Below are 20,453 nucleotides of genomic sequence, written 5' to 3' on the forward strand. Positions count from 1 at the left end.
GCTATACCTCATGTAATTCGGTTTGTGCTGGACTGGGAATGTGCACAGGGAGATGGCAAAGCTCGATTACTGGATGAACAGGGTGACTGCAAACCAGGCAGGAAAGAAATTCTCTGAGGATACCAGCAAGCCAATTGCCTGCAATGCAGCTCCGTCCTTGGCTGCTATTAAACAAAAGAGGCAAACAGATCAACCTGGGGGTACAGTCGTCAAAGATGGGCCAGTAGGGAGGTCACTAAGGTGAAGAAATAAAATGCAGAGTCACAACTGGACTGATCATGCGTAGACCTGAGGATCAAGTGTATTTCTTTCTGCCTATGGCCATTAAAAAATTCACAATATAGTTCCGACCTCTGTTTAAATCACTATTCTGCAACGTGGCTCGCATTTCTTGACAAATTTTCTGTGTGTAAGATGTAAAGAATTTCTGTAACTAAGACCATTTGCAATTAAATCATGATTCCACCCATTTTTGCTGTGAGGCATTTCAGATCCTGAGCTAATTTTCTTTGCAAAGTGCAATTTTCCAGCACTGTCTGTGATAAAGAAAAAGCCTGGACAGAAATAAAGAAGAAAGGGAAGCACTTGTTTCCTCCGGGAAATTTTTGCAAAGTTCTTGATTAGCTGGAATGAATAAAGGAAGTAAAGAAAGAAAATGTTCACAGTGATTCTTACAGTTGCCTTGAGACCTTCTCCCCTAAGGAGCCAGACCTGAGTCCTTTTTCCGCTCTGGTTGTACCCCATGAAATGTTAGTGATGAGATTTAAAGGGGAAAAAACATGTGCTCCAATATCACTGATATGAGAAGAGAAGGGTTTGGTGTCATCCCTGTACTAAAAATGGGAGGCTTAATAATTTCATTTGTTTCATCTTACTCTAAAGTTGTTTTTAATTTGGTTTTTATTTGATTGGGGGCCACACCCAACACTACTCAGGGCTTACTTCTAGCTCTGTGCTCAGGGATCATTTGTCGATGTTGAGGGGACCTTATGGAGCTCAAACCTGGGTTAATAACAAACATGGCAAGCACCCTACTCTCTGTATTATCACTCTGGTCCCAAGTTGAGCAGTTTTTGTTTGTGTTATTTGTGAAGAGCTGAAAATTTTATGTTGGATCAGAATTACACTTCATGTTTGGATAAATACGCTAAAGTCTTGAAGCTGCCACTAATACTTTTGTTTAGGATTGGACTTATCCTTATTTGTTTTGTTCTGACTCAAATATTTTCTTGGTTTAAATGGTTGAAGAAAAGACACTACCCTCTGACATGCATTTCAATGAAAGAGAAGCATATTTTAGTTTTAAAGAAAGTCTGTCAGAAAGTGATGGTTTTAAGGACAAGGCTTATACTTTTCTCAATGACTAAACATTTTCTTGCTCTGATACAAATATGCTGTTAATAATGAGTTGATCACTTGTTCTAAAAATTAGGAGTGTGCTGATTGAATCACAGGATATTTTAATGAAAGGAAAGAAAAAACAAGAAATAGATAAAGCTAGTCATTAATATTGTGTCTGTGTCCACTCATTTTTTTTCCCTAAAAATATCCACATTAGAGCCTGTGGCTATCTCTTAAAGGGATTCATTATACTATGATTAAAATGGGAATTTGGACAGCTCCATACATCCAATAATGAAATGTGGCATTACATGTAAGTGATTTCAGAAACAATGGTCTTTTCCCCCCTCGTCTTTTGAAATGACATCTGAATTTTAGGTTTTAGCACAGGCACTTAAAATTACATTTAGAAATGTGTAGTGTTGTTCACAGATAGACATGTTGATATTGCTAAGAAAAGTAAAATAGTTTATTAGAATGATGTGTTTTGTTTAAAATTAATTCCTTTGCCTGCTCTCATTATTTTTGTGTGTGGAGAAGATAAAATTTGGGCAGCTAAATAAAATTCAAAATTAGTATTTACTCTTAATTTTTAGTAAAATATCATAATCTTTTGACCTAATGGACAACAAGTATTATTTAGGTTTTGTTTGTCTATTTTATTTTCATGAATTTCACTTTTGTTTACTCTAACAATCAGGCTCTGATATTTTTTTAGCATTGAGGCATTAGAGTAACTGTAAGTTTTTAGAAGGATATTTGGACCCGGAGAACATTGCTTTTATTTATTATAAAATATTTTCCATATAGTTTTAGATTTGAGACTCTAAGTAAAACTAATACTCTTGTTATTATCCCTGACTAAATGGAGACTATCACTGAATATTATAATGTTATCTACTTTATCATGCTTAGACAAGAATCCTTATTCTACCTCTTAGACATTATCATAAAACTACTACCTCTTGTTTCTAGCACTATACCACATAGTTTTTTACAGGTAACATTACATATTTTTGCTAATCCTTTATTAGTCATCTTGCATATTAGAATGCAATATGCATACTTCAGAAACATTCTTTGAAATTTCATACACACTATTTATAATCTTTAATTTATTCTATCTCAATCCACACTCACCAGAAATTTATCATCCTGCTTCTAACTCACCATAGCTATCTTCTTTACTTTTTAGGAGCCAAGATTCTCTTTAAGGCATGTCAGTTTTCACAGATACTCCTCCCAAAAATGTTCTTCTATCTCCTTTATGTTTTCTTTCATGTTATCCACATGGCCCTTGAATCTAATTTACCAGTGTTTAGACAAAAGGAACAGGGACATGCCCTGGGTTTACTATAATACCTCAAAGTGAGCCATCATGCTGGCTAGAAAGAAAATATTCATTTAAAATTCATGAATAGATAAATTTTTCAAGTTCAGGCAATCTCCCAGGTGGACTCTTACTGCCCTAAAGAAGGAGATATAGGAGGAAATGACATAGGAAAGAAGGGTTGCTAAGTGGTTCAGAATGGTTCAAGATGAGCCAATGAGAGAATCAAAGTGAGGAGACTGGAGATTGGATTTTCTGTCTTAGTTCTTGAATGAAATGGATTTGAGGTGTGTGTCTGTGTTTTAGAGTGTTCAAGTGATTGGACTGGAGAAGTAACTTATTATTTGAATGTCACTTATTTTGAATCTTGTTCACTAGCATCTCTCTTGTTTTCTGTTGAGGAAAACGTGTTCTCAGGGTTTCTTCCTTTCATCAGAGGCACTGTCCTTCAAAAATGCCAGTAATATGAATTAGTGGCACCATATGTGATATATATTATATATTTTATATGTGCCTGCATGAATATAGATATATGTGTATATGGGCAATTATGTGTCCAGGATCTTATCCAGAAATTATTTTTATGGCTTTCAAGAGAAAAAGAAATCTAAGTAGAGAATAAGTGAAAAAATTTAAAACTTGAAAAAATAAAAATATAAATGTTTGTTCAATTCAGTGATGCTGCTCAGATGTAGTTTACCTTATATGCATGAGGCCTGGATTTAGTCTCCTATTATTAGATTACACCCTGAGTTTACCAAAACAAAGACCTTCCACAAATTCCTCTTTCCTTTCACTCATCTTTTTGATATATAAAAATTCACCTAGACTAGATACTTTTGTCTCTCACTCCACTGTCCCTACCTGGTTGGGATTAGAATTGGTAAATAAAGAGAAGTTTCAGTTTGGTGGGCCTGGAGACCACGAGGCGAGAAGCTACCAAACTCCATGATTCTTTCCCTCAGACTGTCTTGGTTTAAGAATTCCAGCAGCAACCCTGCTTTAGTCCCGCTCAGCGAGGGTTGGAAATACAGAGTGTGGGGCATTTGTATGCTTGGCTTTCTTTCCAGCCCAAGTACACCCTTGAACCCTTCTTGCTCTCTTGTTTATGTTTATCTGCTTGCTTACTTTCTTTTCTCTGAAGAAGCCTTTGTTTTCTCTCATCCTTTTTCTCTCTCTCATCACTTTTCTAAATAAGTTTTTTTATGGTTTTGTTTTCTGGGGTCATACCAGGCAGTGCTCAGGGGTTTTTCCTGGCTCTATGCTCAGAAATCGCCTCTGGCAGGCTCAGAAGACCATATGGGATGCCGGGATTTGAACCACCGTCCTTCTGCATGCAAAGTAAACGCCCCACCTCCATGCTATCTCTCCGGCCCCTAAATAAGTCTCAATAAAAACTATCTTGTTGGGAGTGATAGCACAGCAGTAGCGTGTTTGCCTTGCATGCTGCTGATCCAAGATGGATTTGGATTTGATTCCAATGCCTACCAGGAGCAATTTCTGAGCACAGAGCCAGGAGTAACCCCTCACTGCCTCTGGATGTGGCCCCCAAACCAAACCAACAAGCAACCTATCTTGTTCCACCAAAAAGAAAAAAAATCCCCAGCTTTTTGATCATGTTAATGAAGAAGTTGCAATTTGTTCAAATCATATTCAAGTGTGAACCACCAACAGTAATTGCTAGTATTAATATGTTAAAGTATAGACATATTATCTGAATTAAAGTTATAAAAGTAAAAGCTTTGATATACTTAACATAATTTTTGAATAAATAATTTTGGTTAACTTTTGACTGTTTTATTTCTAATTTGAATGAGCCATAATCCAAACTGACATGGTCACAGATCATAATAGGGACATCAGCACTTAAAATAAAGCAAAAAGGGTTCCTATGAGTTTCTACCATGTGTCCCACCACTACTTTACAGAGTGAATGCAAGTTCCTTTTTCACTTTCCAGTATCACCACCTCTTAGCAATTCCACTCCTTTGTATCTCCACCAAAGCACACACAAAAATATTTTAAAAAATACCTATACCCTGTCATCGCAACACTTTGTATGGTAGCTAAGAATTAGAAGCCACCAATTTCCCAACAACAGAGGAGTGGAAGAGGAAACTGTGGAAATAGATACTATGGAATACTAGTCAGCTAAGAGAAAAGATGAAGTTTGATAGTTTGCTACAATTTGGGTGGGGTCAGAAATTTAATGCTAAATGAAGTGAGTAAGAGCAGAAAGATAAATATCAGATACTGTCACTCATATACGAAATATAAAGGAGCAAATAAAGGGATCAGTTAATCTTGAATGCCAACAAACCTTGACACATGATCAATAGAACTGGAAACTGAGAAGGATGAGAGGTGATTATTAAAAACTGTTGAGGAATTGCTATAGTAACTCTGTAACTATGAAATAATGACATTAATATTGTAAATTATACCACAATAAAAATTAACAAAAAGAAAACTAGAAGAAAGGTGGGGCAGATATGCTTCTGCTTTACCAAAAATAAAATTATCTCATATTTGTCATAAATTATCTCATATCAAGAGCATAACTTGATAACTAGTCTTCATCTAGGCCAGGGTCCAGGTTTCAATGATCACTTAAAATGAACTCTACTGAAGAGATGACTAGGTGAAAGTGGTTCCAATAATTTAGTTTATATAGAATGGAAAATATCTAAAAGCACTCTAAGCATAGGTAAGTGGATGCTTCTTATGACTGCCAGAAAGTATCTCAATTCTACTTTAGAAATTGCATTAAGTGTCAAAACACTCTCTTGTTAAATAATATGACACTTGACAATCTGCCTAAAGCAGGCAACTTCTACCCATTTCATTAGTATTTTTAATATTTAATTATTTTATTTGAAAATAATCTGAAAGGATTTTAATATCTTTTCAATAATTTGAAAATATTTTCAAATTAATTTCAATAATTTGAATATATTTGATTTCAATAATTTGAAATAATTTGAAAGGATTATTTATAGATTTGAGTAGCTTAGGTTATAAACAATAAGAGCTATATAGATGTGCATCTATTTAACATATAGACAGATTTATTATCCTTGCAACAGAAGCTTATCCATATTCAAAAACAGTATTGGGACCAGAGATATGGGACATGAATAAAGGCTCATGACTTCCATGCAGTTTGATCCCAGATCCAGCCATCCCACCTGTTTTTCTGAGCACAGCCAGATGCAGCCCTGGAGAGACCTGAGCATTGCCAGCATCTTTGGTATCCTGAAAACAATTTGGGAGACCTCCTCTATAGTAGCACCAGACTCATAATCAAGTTAAAACAAAAGAATCACAATATTTTCCTAATTTTTTCCATTGGAAACTGGAACTGCCCTAAAAGATCTGTTTCATTTGAATTCTCAATAAGGAGTTAAGGAAATTCGTGACATGCATGTGACAGCCACTCTGTTCCATGCTAAACATGGAACTTAAATGATTGTGAAATTATTTCTAATCACAAAAATGAAGGTCTTGGAAAGGCCAACACAAAATTGTAAATAAGCTATGTGTTCTCTGCATTGAGTCATTCATGAATTCATTTCCATTTTTTGCCTTTGAGATTGAAGGAAAATATTTTCCTATTTGCAGACTATATACCAAGAAAGGTGCATTTTTCACTCTAAGAGGCAGAAATGCATATTTCATATCTGCCTTTTTAAGTAAACATTGACCTGAGTTTCAGAATCCCAGTGTTTGTCATTTATTCATTGAACAAACAATTATCAAGGCTCTGTGCTAAGTACCAGGGATATGTGGATCACAAGAAAGATAGTCTTAGTTCCCCTAGAGAATAAAAACATTAGAAAATATAAATACACACCATGTTGCTAATTGACTAAACTATCAGGAGCTCTGTTCTGCAGGGGGGATAAAGTTATGTTGGTATGAGTACAGGACTCACCACTGAAATGCAGATAATATAGAGTCCTGCCTGAGAAAATAACATTTAGCACACATTCATATTAGAAAAGGACACAATCAGAGGTGAGAATACCAGGAGGATAGCAATGAGAGTGTTCAGAAATCATAAAAAGTGGATCATGTAGCAAGATGATCAGAGGCTGACAGATTGAATCAACTTTCTTTTGTTTGGTTTCCAAATATCATTATACCTGAAATATGGAAAATGGATTGTAGAAGGGCCAAGTAGAAAAAAATGTGAAAAAAAAAAGGAAAACAAAGAGTGGGAGTTTCAATTCTCATAGTGGGAGTTAGGCTTCAGAGTCCTGGAGTCAACAAGTCCAGAATCAAGATGTCAGCCCAGGGAAGTTTTGATGAGGATTTTCTTTCTCTTTGCAGATTTTTACTATGCCTTACATAACAGGCTCTTTGGGGTCTTCTTACAGTACAAATCAGGATTGAATCAGGATCCCATCCTTATGATGGTACTTAATTTTAATTATTGCCTAAGTGGTACAATCATCAAATATAGCCTCACAGAGATTAGTACTGGAGGGGAGTTAACCTTAAGTACATATCACACAATATAGAGGAAGTCCTAAGTTGAAAGCCTTTCAGGAACCAAGGAATGGGTCATTGCTCCAGTTTCAATATTTAAGTAAAGTGATAAATAATATCTATAAATATATCCAGATGACATCACTTTCAGCTATGTGGTTGGAGAAAAATTAGATCAAAAGTGATATAAAGTGAAAATTATTGATCAGAAATCATGGGCAAGCACCCTTAACTGTTAACATGGTCCTGAAGGGGAAGAAAAGAGTAAGAAGTATCTAGATTAAAACAGAAAAGGAGAGGGCTGGAGTGATAGCACAGAAGCAGAGCATTTGCTTGCACCCAGATAATCTAGGACTGACTAGGGTTCAATTCCTGGCATCCCATTTGGTCACCACAATCTTGCCAGGAGCGATTTCTGAACACAAAGCTAGGAGTAACCTCTAAGCACTCCGGATGTGGCCCCAAAACCAAACCAAACCAAACCAAACCAAACCAAACCAAACCAAACCAAAAACAAAACAGATAAGGTTTTTTTCTCTGAATTTTGTTTGTTGGTAAATAGTAAATCTTGTTTATATTAAGAGAAAGATAAAGTAATGAGATTGGGAATGTAGGAGAGATCGGGCCATTCTAGGAAAGTCTTTGCAAAGTGTAGGTGGTAGGTTCTTTTTTGGTCGAACAAAAGATTCAACATTTTTTCACATGAAAACAAGAATAAAATATGGGCAAGTAATCAGGAAGAACAGGAGACAGTGGGTAAGAGTTGTAACCATTGTCATAGTGTTGTACTAGCAAATGTACTTAGCAGGAAGAAGTGTATGCATGGTTTGAAGAGTGAGGAGAAAGACACAATCCAGGCTTTCCAAGGAGTAGAAGAAGTGTAATCATGGATGAACAATTATTGGCGAGTTCTAAATGTAAACAAAGCACGTAGAGTGAAACATGAATGCTTTCTTTAGACATAATGAATCAAAGGGGAGAACTTATTTGGAGAGATACAGAGTGAACAGAAAATATTGATGTTATTGAGAAACATGGCTGGTGTTTTATCACTTTTCTATGTGATTTTATTCAGCAAATTTCAGCAGTTTGTGTGTGGTCATGAAGATATAAGATGGTTTTGGGGAATATCTTTCTTTCAATCTTTCCAAGTGACTGTGAAAAGTGAAAGAGGGAGAGAGTATACTTATAGGAGATTAACTGTACTTGTTGGTTTTGAATTTCTGCTGGAAGAAGGAAACCAACATCATAAAGTAAGTACTCTTCTCCATCTTCCAAAAAAAGAAAAAACAAAAAGGGAAGGAGACAAAGGACAATGGAACTGGAGATGTCAGTATAATGGATTATAGGATTTTTTTACACACATACACACACCCGTGGTGAGTGGTTAAGATTTTTGAGTGAAATGATCAAATATATGATTTTCAGAATACAGAAACTTTATTGTATGACAAATACCAATAATTCCTTAGATGTAAAATTTGGTCAATATTGTAAATGCATAAATGCTCATATTCTTCGAGAAGAGAGTAAACGAGCTATTCTGAAGATAAGAATATATAAACCTTGGGTCTAAACTTAAAAAATGAATACATTTGCCTAAAAAAATCAGGTCTTCAAAAATAGTTTTACATAATATATTTGTATATATATTATAAAGTTGCATTTATAGTGGACTCTGACTAGTCACCACCCACAAATTAGTAACCAGATTTAGTTGTGAATCTTTATTTGAATAATTAGTTGCTACAGCTCTAATACAAAATATGGCATAGTAATCTGTCAAATTACCTTTTTTCCCCCCAAATACACTTATAGAATTTAACAGTCTGGTGGGTTGAAGAAACTTATAATAAATTGACATTTCACAAGGTCTTGGTCATACTCTTTCAAATTTTGTTTTACATGGCACCTTACGAAACTTGTTAAAGAACTGTTGACTGAGTACTCAAGTCAAGCTAGGTGTTGGGAAATTTTCATCAGCGTCTGTAATTTAAAGTTGATTCTAAGTTTATCTCACTCTACTAATAAAAAGAAAGAATGTGGAATTTATGCTTCAGACATCTGAGGCAGATCACAAAGTTCTCAGGGTAAATGAGTTCCCCAGGGAGATTAAAAAAATGTTTCAGTGTCATTTTCTTTGCTGTCCCAATTTGTGTAGATTTATCTTAGCCCCAAGTTATTTTAGGTCACTTGTATCAGAAGGCTTGTAGACACCCCTGCTGTTTTAAGAATGTCTTACTTTACCATAGATCAAGCTGCTAGATAGTGATTGGATGTACAATGTCAGTGTAAATGCCACCCCTTGAGAAAATGTAGCTAAAAAAAAGCTAATGGATGTCTATCTTTTGAGCTGGTTCATTTCCTAGAAAATATTCTGAAAAAGTCTCTGTTTTTGCTTGATGGTGAATATAGAAGTTAAGGATGACATGGCTGGATGTTACTGTGACAAGTTTGAATTGTTTTGCTTTGAGAAAAAAGAATTTTAGTACAAATGTCTACATTCAGAACCATTTGGTTTTTATTTTCGACTCTTACTTTAATAGCAGAAAAAATGGATTTATCACTCCTCTCTTTGCCACTTAGGAGTGTCTCCTGAGTTATCTGGTACAAATGGGAGGAATTCTTCTTCATAGACTTAATTCCATCTCCTGGTAAGTCGTGTTTAATGCTTATGATCCTTTTGCTAAGGTACATAATACATTTCAGTATATGAATTCAGTTTATATGGAAATATGATCTATCTATATCAATTAAGGACTAATTTTCTTGGGAACTAGAATACAGAATTTGTGGCCATCTGAGAAAGAAATAGAAGCTGGTGAACACATGAAATGCTTTCTTCTTAGGATATAATATTTGAAGCCAAAGCACTTGAACAGTGGGAAGGGCATTTGCCTTGCATGCACTGGACCTGAATTTGGTCCCCAGTATCCCAGATGGTCCCCTTTAGCCCTTTTGGGGTGATTCATAAGGATAGAGCCAGGAGTAACCTCTGAGAACTGCCAGGAGTGGCCCAAAAATTAAAAAAGAGAATATAATATTGAAGATCAGTACATGAATTAAAAAAACTATTGACAAGCTTTTTGATGCATAATAAAATAATATTTAATTATCTTTAATGCAGTAACTTAAAAATTTGTAGTTACATGTCTAGGAGTAAGCACTATAGATAACAGTGCAGATATTCTTAATGTCTTATCATCTTAGAATTCTAGGAAAAAAATTTTATTTTTATTTTTACCCTGAAAATAGGGGGGTTCAGTACTAGTCAATGCACATTATTGTATTATGAAAATGAGAAATATATTAAGCAGTGAAATGAATAAGAATTTTGGGGGCAACACTGAAACCAACCATTTCAATATGGATTAAAAAATGTTGTTTCCAAAGATGATCTAACCACTGAATAAGACAAACTACTGGTGTTGGAACAAGTTTACTTGGTAGGTAGAGAGTCCTCACCCTGGAACTATATTCAAAACTAGAAAACCATTAAGTAAAAAAATTAGATGTAGGAAAGATTTTAGCAAAAGGTTTATTCAAGATGTCCTAACTTCTTAATCTAGTCAAATTTATATTTATAAGACCCTTTCTACCCTCAGAATGGTGTCTGATTCTCATGTCTACGAAGGTAAGTTTTAATCAACATAATGTCTATCATTCACATATGTCATTTACATACACCACCCTCAGTATTTTCTTGGTGTCTGTCATCCTATAAAGTTTTTATTAAAGTATAAGCATCATGATTTAACAAAGGCAATTTTTCTTTTAACTTTGAAAGTTTTCTCTGTTACTATTTGATAGTTTCCAAGTGAAAATTCTGAAAGAATAAAGGAATTTCAGATATATAGGAAGATGAGCCCATATTAAGAACACGAGTCTATTTCTAACAATATGGTGCCACAATCCCCTGGCTGATGACTGAGAAAGAATGAGTACCAGACTGATGATACTTTATTCTATTACAACAATTGCTTATATAGAGCAAGAGAAACTGGCATTCATGCAGGGTGGCAGGATCCCAGACATCTAAGATGGGAACCCAGGGACATGAGGCATCGGGGGTGGGGGGGGGAGTTAAATTGAACATTGAGGATTAGTAGTGTCTAGAAAGCATCACAGTGGGTGATATTTGTTGTTGATACCTAATCCTTCTAACAGGAGCTTTCTGTGAACAAGGACAAATGGCCCAGAGTCAAGCCTGACCATGATTACTGATAATGGTATGATGGTGCCCCTCTTTGTGCGTGCTGTTCTTCCCCATCTTTGGAGCAGTGTCTTTGAGTATTTTCTTCAAGGTGAATCACTAGGGCTGTTGATCTATGGATTCTCCCAGAACAGTTGCTCTACAGGATTCTGTCTGCCAGGTGGTTCAGGAATAGCATCATGGGGGAGGCAATAAGCAAGTATATAAATATTATAAAGGTTACCCCAGAAACAAAAATCTAATATTGAACTGAAAATATAATATTAAGGAAGCCTTGACATTTTACTATGGTTTTGCTACAAAAATATTGACAAGACCATTACCATGTAGAAGATAAAAATAAGAGCTTGACTTCTTCGTGTAGATGTAAGCAACATATTTAGGGAAAGAAAGGATAGGACAAAATAACTAATTATTGGAATAGGTAGACAATAGTAAATCTCATCTCCAATAGTCTTAATGCCACATGGAAAACAAATATATTCATGAAAGTTTATTCCTCAATATAATTACTATAAATAAATATATGACTTAGGAAGCATCACACTAAGAATACATTTAAATGAATTCTATGTTGCCAACTCCCTGATCATTCATTAAAGCAAGCAAGACTCTCAGGAATAAATGAGCCTTAAAACAGTCCTCAAGCATTGCTGCTGATTAAATTAGGTCAGCCTTACATTTATATTACTGAATTATACAATAAACATTTAGAGGAGCAACCATGACTAAAGCCAGAAGAAACTACACACATCAGCACAATATCAAGGAATATAAGTAAAAGAGTGTACCATAAATATAGAAATCAATGGTTGACTAACTGTTAGAAAGAGCAGAAGAGAGAATTGATGAATCAGATATCTCTGAAGAAAATAGTGGAAGAAAGAAAAAGATGCAGTCTATGAAAGAGAATTTATAAAAAAAAAAAAAAGACAAAGGTGGGACCGGAGAGAGAGCATTGAGGTAAGGCAATTGCCTTGCATGCAGAAGGACGATGGTTCGAATTCCGGCATGGTCCCATGAGCCTGCCAGGAGCGATTTCTGAGTGTAGAGTGCTGCCAGGTGTGACCCCAAAAAACAAAACAAAAAAAACAAAACAAAACAAAAGACAAAGGTATGTATTATTTTAAAAGTGTGTAATTCAAATAAAATGATAATAAGAAACATTAATTATTTTATTTACTAAAGTTCAGTTGTGTCCAAGTAGAAAATAATAAAGAAATTATTTTACAGGTAAACTTCAAAATTGACAAGATAATGAAAGACTTGGAAAAAGTTATAAAGAAAAAACAAATTATCTATGAGAAAGGTCAATTAAAAGGAGCAGATTTACAACAGTGGTATAAGCCATAATACAGCATAATGACTCCCTTAATGTGGAAGGAGAAATTAAGAAAGTAGGATTCGAAGCCTTAGTAGAAAATTTCAAAATATCAAACTTCAACAAAGTACCTTAAGATAAATATAGAACTAAAGGAACTTCTCAAAAAGATACACAAGAAAGATTGATAAGCAAATAAGTTATTTAATATGAATAAATTCAAACAAATAGGAATATATAAAATAATAATAATATAAATGTGTATTTGTTTTAAAAAGAGCTAATACTTTAATGTAAAATGTAAGAATATGATTTGAGTTCATGTTCTAAATTATTTGTATTGATCATAATTAGAATAAATATATCTTTGTATTTTAAATACGTATGTACATTAAAATAAATGAATAATTTTACAACTGTGAAAAAAAATAGAATTACAATAATAATTCCAAGAAGGGAGAAGAAAATAAAACAAAGAAACTTAGGAAAGATATAAAACTCAAAAAATTAACAAAATGTGATCTTTTATTATCCATAGTCACAAGGTATAGCTTAATTCATAATTTGAAAGATAGTTTTTCTAGATTATATAAATTATTCAACTATGGCCATTTGTTATCAGATGCACCTTACACTAAATCCACAGGGGGGAACATGGAAACTAATAGCTATAAACAAAATAAATGAATTGTGGATATGTTATTATCAGAAAAAATTGATTTACAGGCAAAACTTATTATTAGAGATGAAGGTCAGTATAACCATTCAATTCACTGAGAAAAAAATAAAACAAATTTGAAATCTTTCAATGCTATAGTCACAAAATACTGAGGGCTAAAAATATGATATTGTCATAAGAAAAATCCATCACCCTAGTAAAAGATTTTAACAGAACCTTCTTATTTGTTCATAATTCTTTGGGATTGGCTTTAGTATAATTGAAAAAAATTGAGGCACATATCTAAAATTCCTTTATAAAACTCAGAAAATAGAATGGTCATTTTTATTGTTGAATATTCACAGAAAAAGACAGTATAACATTACTCAGTAAAGATATGTGTCTAAAAAGTTTAAACATATTTATACATTTATATAATTGATTTATAAAATCAATATTATATTTATATGATTGATTATAAAATTTATATTTATAAAATTGATTATAAAATTATAAACAGCAAAGCATTGAAATCACTGTGTGACTTAAGAATAGAAAGAAAGATTAAACCCAAATGAAGAAGAAATAAAATCAATTTTTACAAAACTTTTTTGTTTGTTTTGTTTTTTGGGTCACACCAAGCAGCGCTCAGGGATTATTCCTGGCTCTGAGCTAAGAAATCTCTCCTGGTAGGCTCAGGGGACAATTGGGGATGCTGAGATTTGAACCACTGTCTGTTCTGGGTCAGCTGCATGCAAGGCAAACACTCTTCTTATGTGCTATCTCTCCGCCCCATCCCCCTTTTTTTATTTTTGCTTTTTTTGGGCCATACTTGGCAGTGCTCAGAAATCGCTCCTGGCAGGCTTGGAGGACCATCTGGAATGCCGGGATTCGAACCACGGTTCTTCTGCATGCAAGGCAAATGCCCTACCTCTATGCTATCTCTCCGGCCCATTTGACAAAATACTTTTTGGTACTAGTAAAGCAACAATATGATTTGAAAAGAATTCAGGGTCCAAATATGCACCAACTATTTCTCATTATTTACCTATGCTTACTTTTGGCTCTGTACTCAGGGATGACTTCTAGTGGTACCCAAGTTTCCAAATGGTGCACTGGGGATCAAACATGGGTTGGTCTTGTGCAAGGTAAATGCCTCACCCACTATACTCTCTCTCCAGCCCAAACTCTTTTATTCTTAAAAAATAAAACAATTGGGGCTGGAGAGATAGCATGGAAGTAGAGTGTTTGCCTTGCATGCAGAAGGACGGTGGTTTGAATCCCGGCATTTCATATGGTCCCCCAGAGATATTCCTGCCAAGAGCTATTTCTGAGCGTAGAGCCAGGAGTAACCCCGGAGCGCTGCTGGGTGTGACCCAAAAGTCAAGAAAGAAGAAAGAAAGAAAGAAAGAAAGAAAGAAAGAAAGAAAGAAAGAAAGAAAGAAAGAAAGAAAGGAAGGAAGGAAGGAAGGAAGGAAGGAAGGAAGGAAGGAAGGAAGGAAGGAAGGAAGGAAGGAAGGAAGGAAGGAAGGAAGGAAGGAAGGAAGGAAGGAAGGAAGGAAGGAAGGAGGAAGGAAGGAAGAAAGAAAGGAAGGAAGGAAGGAGGAAGGAAGGAAGAAAGAAAGAAAGATAGAAAGAAAGAAAGAAAGAAAGAAGGAAAGAGAAAGAAAAGATAGAGAAAGAAAGAAAAGAGAAAGAAAGAAAGACAGAAAGAAAGAAAGAAAGAAAGTAAAGGAAAGAAAGACAGAAAGAAAAAGAAAGAAAGAAAAAGAAGAAAGAAAAAGAAGAAAGAAAGAAAGAAAGAAAGAAAGAAAACAATATACTAGTTTGTAAAATGAGCCTAAAGAAAGATGGAGAGTTGAAAGGGGATGTAGGATAGGGATGGCTGAGAGCTATTTGTAGTGTCTTGTTATTGCATAACTTAGGAGGCAAGAATGGGAATCTAGGATGGAGACTCTTCCTTTGGAGAACTCCATCAACACATCAGATAGAGAAATCATCTTCAGTCATTGGGTAAAGGTAGTCCACCCAACAGGGCTTGAATTTAAATGATGAATACTAGATCCTACAGCTACATATCTGGAGCTGATATGGGAGTAGAATGCAGAGGAATAGAGTAGCAGTGTTAGTTATGGGAATATATTTTATTTTCTGTGAACCTCCTACATCTTTGTACCCAATCTGTTATGACTCAGTCAATAAAAGACTACTCAGTTCAAGGTCATTTGAATTAGAAATCTGGCTACCAACCTTGACATAAGTCTCAAATGGAAGAAAAGCATTTTGTCTTAGATCCCTTGGAACACAGCAGGCACTTAATCATGGCATTCTATGCATCTTTTGCTCGATTTTCTTCAAAAGCAATGAATTGATTGATCGGTATAGAAAGAATTCATTATTTTTACTTGACTTTACATACAAAATCCAGAAGCAAATGTATTTTCTTTGTTAAGGATGCTTCTAAAGTAGGCAATAAATCAAGATGCCTCATTTCACAGCTTCAAGAAAGAGAGTAAATGCTAATAGATTGAGCTAGAAAAGACTTTATTGAGCATTTAGCAAGTTCAACTTAAAGTTTAAAAAATAATCTTTCAAGAACTTGGGAAATGACCCTGAGGATTGGAACATGTACTCAGTAGAAGGAGCTCAGGTTTAATCCAGGATTGCACTGGGGAGTAAAGTCTAAGAAAAGTTTAGATTTACCCTGGAACACTATGCCCCAAACCAAATATAAAATAAGATTGTTTTCATTATTATTGATATATATAGACACTTATAAAAGGTTGCAAATGCATGGAGTCTATCAGAAAAAAAATCATAAAATCCTTTAAAATCTACCATAAAACATTTGTAAATATAGAAGCTAATAGATTCATGACCAATAAGAGGAACAAATTAGAGCCCCCAAAAATTCTGTTTCTCTTCTTGACCCCACCTGGAGCAGTTCTTGGAGGGGAAGAAACTTTTTCAGGGGAATGCTCGAGGCAGCTCAACATATTTGGAGGATATGCTGAAGGGTGACCTGATCAAATTACTTAGACTAATACCCATGAAAAGAATTTCACACTTTGTCTGGCTAAGAAAACAGTTTTATCAAGCAGGGATCTTAAATGTGCTGAAAATCCTTTTTTTTTTTTTTTTCTTTCCATTTCTCTTTTCAGAGTCTTGCTTCAGTGGAGATACTACCTGGGAAAATGAAAGGCAGAGTTGATGACAGCGCTAAGTGGAAGAAGAACAAAGGCTGGCAATCACATGTTGAGTGCTAAGTCTGGGAAGATCTTGAAAAAAAAAATGAACCAAGTCTTTAAGAGGCGGGTACATTTAAAAAGGCCCTTTTCCTTTCGTTTTAGTCTTTCTAATTTTATTCTTTTGTGTGTGTTCAAGTTCTGAAATGGATGCTCTTTGAAATGGACACCGGACGTTTGAGAAAGACCTTGAAATTGCACAAAAACTTTGACTACTTTGTGCAATTATTTTCTCTCAGGGACAGGAAAAATAGTACTTTTTAGATTGTCAACTTTTTTTTTTAATGACTATTTTAATTAAACATGATCTTGATTTTCTTTTTCTTTTCTAGATCTATTACGTCTACTTAACATTCTCTGGGAGGATATGAATTTTTATAAAAAAATAAAAATAAAAATTTCATATTTTTGGCTTTGTTTTGTTTTGGGGCTATACTTGACCTTGCCCATGGTAAGACTACTCCTGCTTCTACCCACAGGAATCACTCCAGGTGAGCTTAGGAGACCAGGTGAGGTGCCAAGGTTTGAACCTGGGTCAGTAGCATGCAAGGCAAATGCTTTTTACCCTCTGTAATATCTTTCCAGCCTCTCCAAAGTCCAATCTTGATCTTGAACATTTGAATGAAATGGTCAGTGTAATAATTCCATGCAAGGATTTCATGGTAAGGATGCAACTCAACCTGATAGAAAGATGAGCTTTTGCTTACAGGTACAAAGCTGGAAATGAGCTATACAGTTTGTGTCACATTGAAGTTCATTAAAAGCCTTCTTCATTCCAGATGTTTGCATTGTTCAAGGTCCTGAGATAATTTGAGAAGTTGGACATTTCATTTTATTTTGTGATTTTGGGCCATTCCCAAAATGTACTCAGCATTTGTTCCAGCTCTGTGGTCAAGCATCACTCTTGGCAGTTCTAAGGCAATCATATGTAATACCAAGGAACAAATCTGAGTTGGCATTATGCAAAGCAAGCATAATACCTAGGAGTAGTACATTTCAATACTAATTTGTCTTAATTCATGGATATGTGATACTTTTGCATTTAGTTTTAAGTATGCAAACCATCAACACCTTTGTTAAACTTACTCATTTCATACTGTACATTTTCTTATATATTGTTTATATGTCAAATATATTAATACACTTTTCTATTAGCTCTAATATTAATTTTGAGGATATTAGGATTTTTAGATGCATGGCTGATTAAGATGGAATATGATTTGATTTACTTTTTTCAAAATGGATGCCCCCATTTCTTTTGTTTTTCTTTTTCTTATTACCCTTGCTATTAGGGAATCTTACTGTATTTTGCTTCTTTCGTGATATTTTTATCATTTATCAGCATATATTCAAGTCTGAAGGATGTGTGTTGGAATCAGTTTTCGTTTTATGCATGTTCATTTGACCTTGGCAATATTTGAACATTTCATTCACTTTCAGACATCTTCTATCCTGGGGTATTACTTCTATCTGCTTTGATTCTCTTCTATAAGACACTTAACAGAAAAAACTTATATATGAAAAAAATCTTTCTCAATCTTCTCAGATTTTGTCTTTCTTTATCCTATGATTCTGCTTTTACTTTAGTCTTTGACCTTCAGCTCTGTATGAATTGCTTTTCCTCCCATCTATTAAGTTTCTTTCATCATTTAGATTTTAATTACCAAGAATTCTGAAAACTTTTTATTCATGGAAGCCTATGTGATTCTTCAGTTCTTTGAAATCTGTAAAGATATTAATTATAATTATGTTGACATTTTCTACTCCTTATAATCTTAGATCCTCTTTATATTGAAATTTTCAAATGCCTTTGTATTGAGTTTTTAAATAGTTTTCATATTTTAAATGAACACTAGAATATGCTTATATAATTAAATTAATAAACAGAAGCCTATTTGTTCTAACTTACTAATGACAATTTGTATAGCCAGAGTGATAGTACAGTAGGTAGGGCTCTTATCTAGCATGTGTCTGACCCAGATATAACTCTGGCATTTATATTGGTTTTTCTGGTATCCCAAAACCACCAGAGCTAGAAGTGCTGAACACCATAAGTGTGATCTGAGAAAACAAACAAACAAACAAACAGATACTTTAATTTGCTTGGTAGTCGAAGCTATAAAGTATATTGAGGTATTTGTATCAATTCTCTTTTGTATCTGATTTCTTTTCTTTTTTTTTTCTTTCTTTCTTTTTTTAATTTTTGGGCCACACCCAGTGATGCTCAGGATTTACTCCAGGCTTTGTGCTCAGAAATCACTCCTGGCTTGGGGGACCATATGGGACGCCAGGGGATTGAACCACAGTTCCTTGGCATTCTGGCCCCTGAATGAGCCTCTGGAAGAACAAATTTTCTGGGCCCTTTTCGGCCCACTCCCAAGAGGTTCAGGAGACAGGACAGGAGACAAACACACACAGGCAGCACCTTATCCACTTTTCTATCTCTCTGGCCCCTGCTCTTTGTTTTTTAAGTATGATTTTACTTATATTTTCAGAACCTTTATTGTTCCTGTTAAAAATTGTAACTAATATCAGGCTACATTTGCATTAAAGTTGATTACTGGGGGAAATGATCATTTCTGAAAACAGATTTTAGGAGAAAGATTTTGATACTTTCAAGAAATAGTAAAATTCATAATTTTTTGTCTTGACTTTTGTCATTATTTTTTTCTTTTTTTATGGCACATTGTGGTTTATAATTTTTCATTTTTATTTTGGCTTAAGGACTAAAAACTAAGATAATTTCCTACCTCTCACATTTTTCTTTCCCTTTCCACTTGCTCTCTCACTTTTTTTTAACTAGGTTTTTATATTGCATATGTCTCAATTTAAACAAAATTAAGAAATTCTTATTTTAATTTATTTTTTATTGAGGTAACTACATTTTACAAGAACGTAAATGTTTATATGCTTTCAGGGTATATGGTACTAACATGCCACATCCACAGCCAGCAACCAAGATCTCTCTGCTCTAGTCCATAGGGAATTTTCAGTCCTCTTTTAACCCCCTTCTTGGAAACCTTAGCTCTGCACAGATTGAAGGGTTGCTTTGTATTTTACATTGTTTATTCCCTTTTTATAAAAAAAAAAAAGAATTTTTCTCCCCTTCCACGATTGTTTGCATACAGATCAGAGGACCTAAAATTCATGATTTATAGCTTCCAGCTTTTACAATTACCACTCAAATTCTTTTCTTGTTGTTTTCAGGCCACACATGGTGGTAGTCAGAGGTTTCTCCTGCCTCTGTACTTAGGAATCACTTCTGGTGGTGCTTAAGGGACACTGGTGTGTTGGAAATCACACCCTAGTTGAATGTGTTCCAGGCAAAAAAAAAAAGTGCCTTACCAGTTGGAATATTGATCTGGCCCCATCACTTGAATTCTTTTTTTTTAATTATCTTTATTTAAACAGCGTGATTACAACTATGACTGTAGTTGTATGATTTCAGTCATGTAAAGAACACCCCCTTCACCAGTGCAACATTCCCACCACCAATGTCCCAAATCTCCCTCCTTTCCACCACACCCACATCTGTATTCTAGACAGGCTTCTACTTCCCTCGATCATTCACATTGTTATGATAGTTCTCATTGTAGTTATTTCTCTAACAACACTTATCACTCTTTGTGGTGAGCTTCATGTAGTCAGCTGGATCTTCCAGCCCTCTTCTTTTTTGTCTCTGGGAATTACTGCAAAAATGTCTTTTCTTTTTCACTTGAATTCTTAATGATTAGTAAATTCACATTCTTCTTCAAGTGGCATCGTTAGAATACAACTGAGCCTTTTCTGTCATCATGGTTCCATAGGCATGATAAAATTTTCTCATTCATTACCTAATGGGAGCTGAATAAAGG

This window comes from Suncus etruscus, chromosome 8 (assembly GCF_024139225.1).
Source record: "Suncus etruscus isolate mSunEtr1 chromosome 8, mSunEtr1.pri.cur, whole genome shotgun sequence".
Lineage (NCBI taxonomy): Eukaryota > Metazoa > Chordata > Mammalia > Eulipotyphla > Soricidae > Suncus > Suncus etruscus.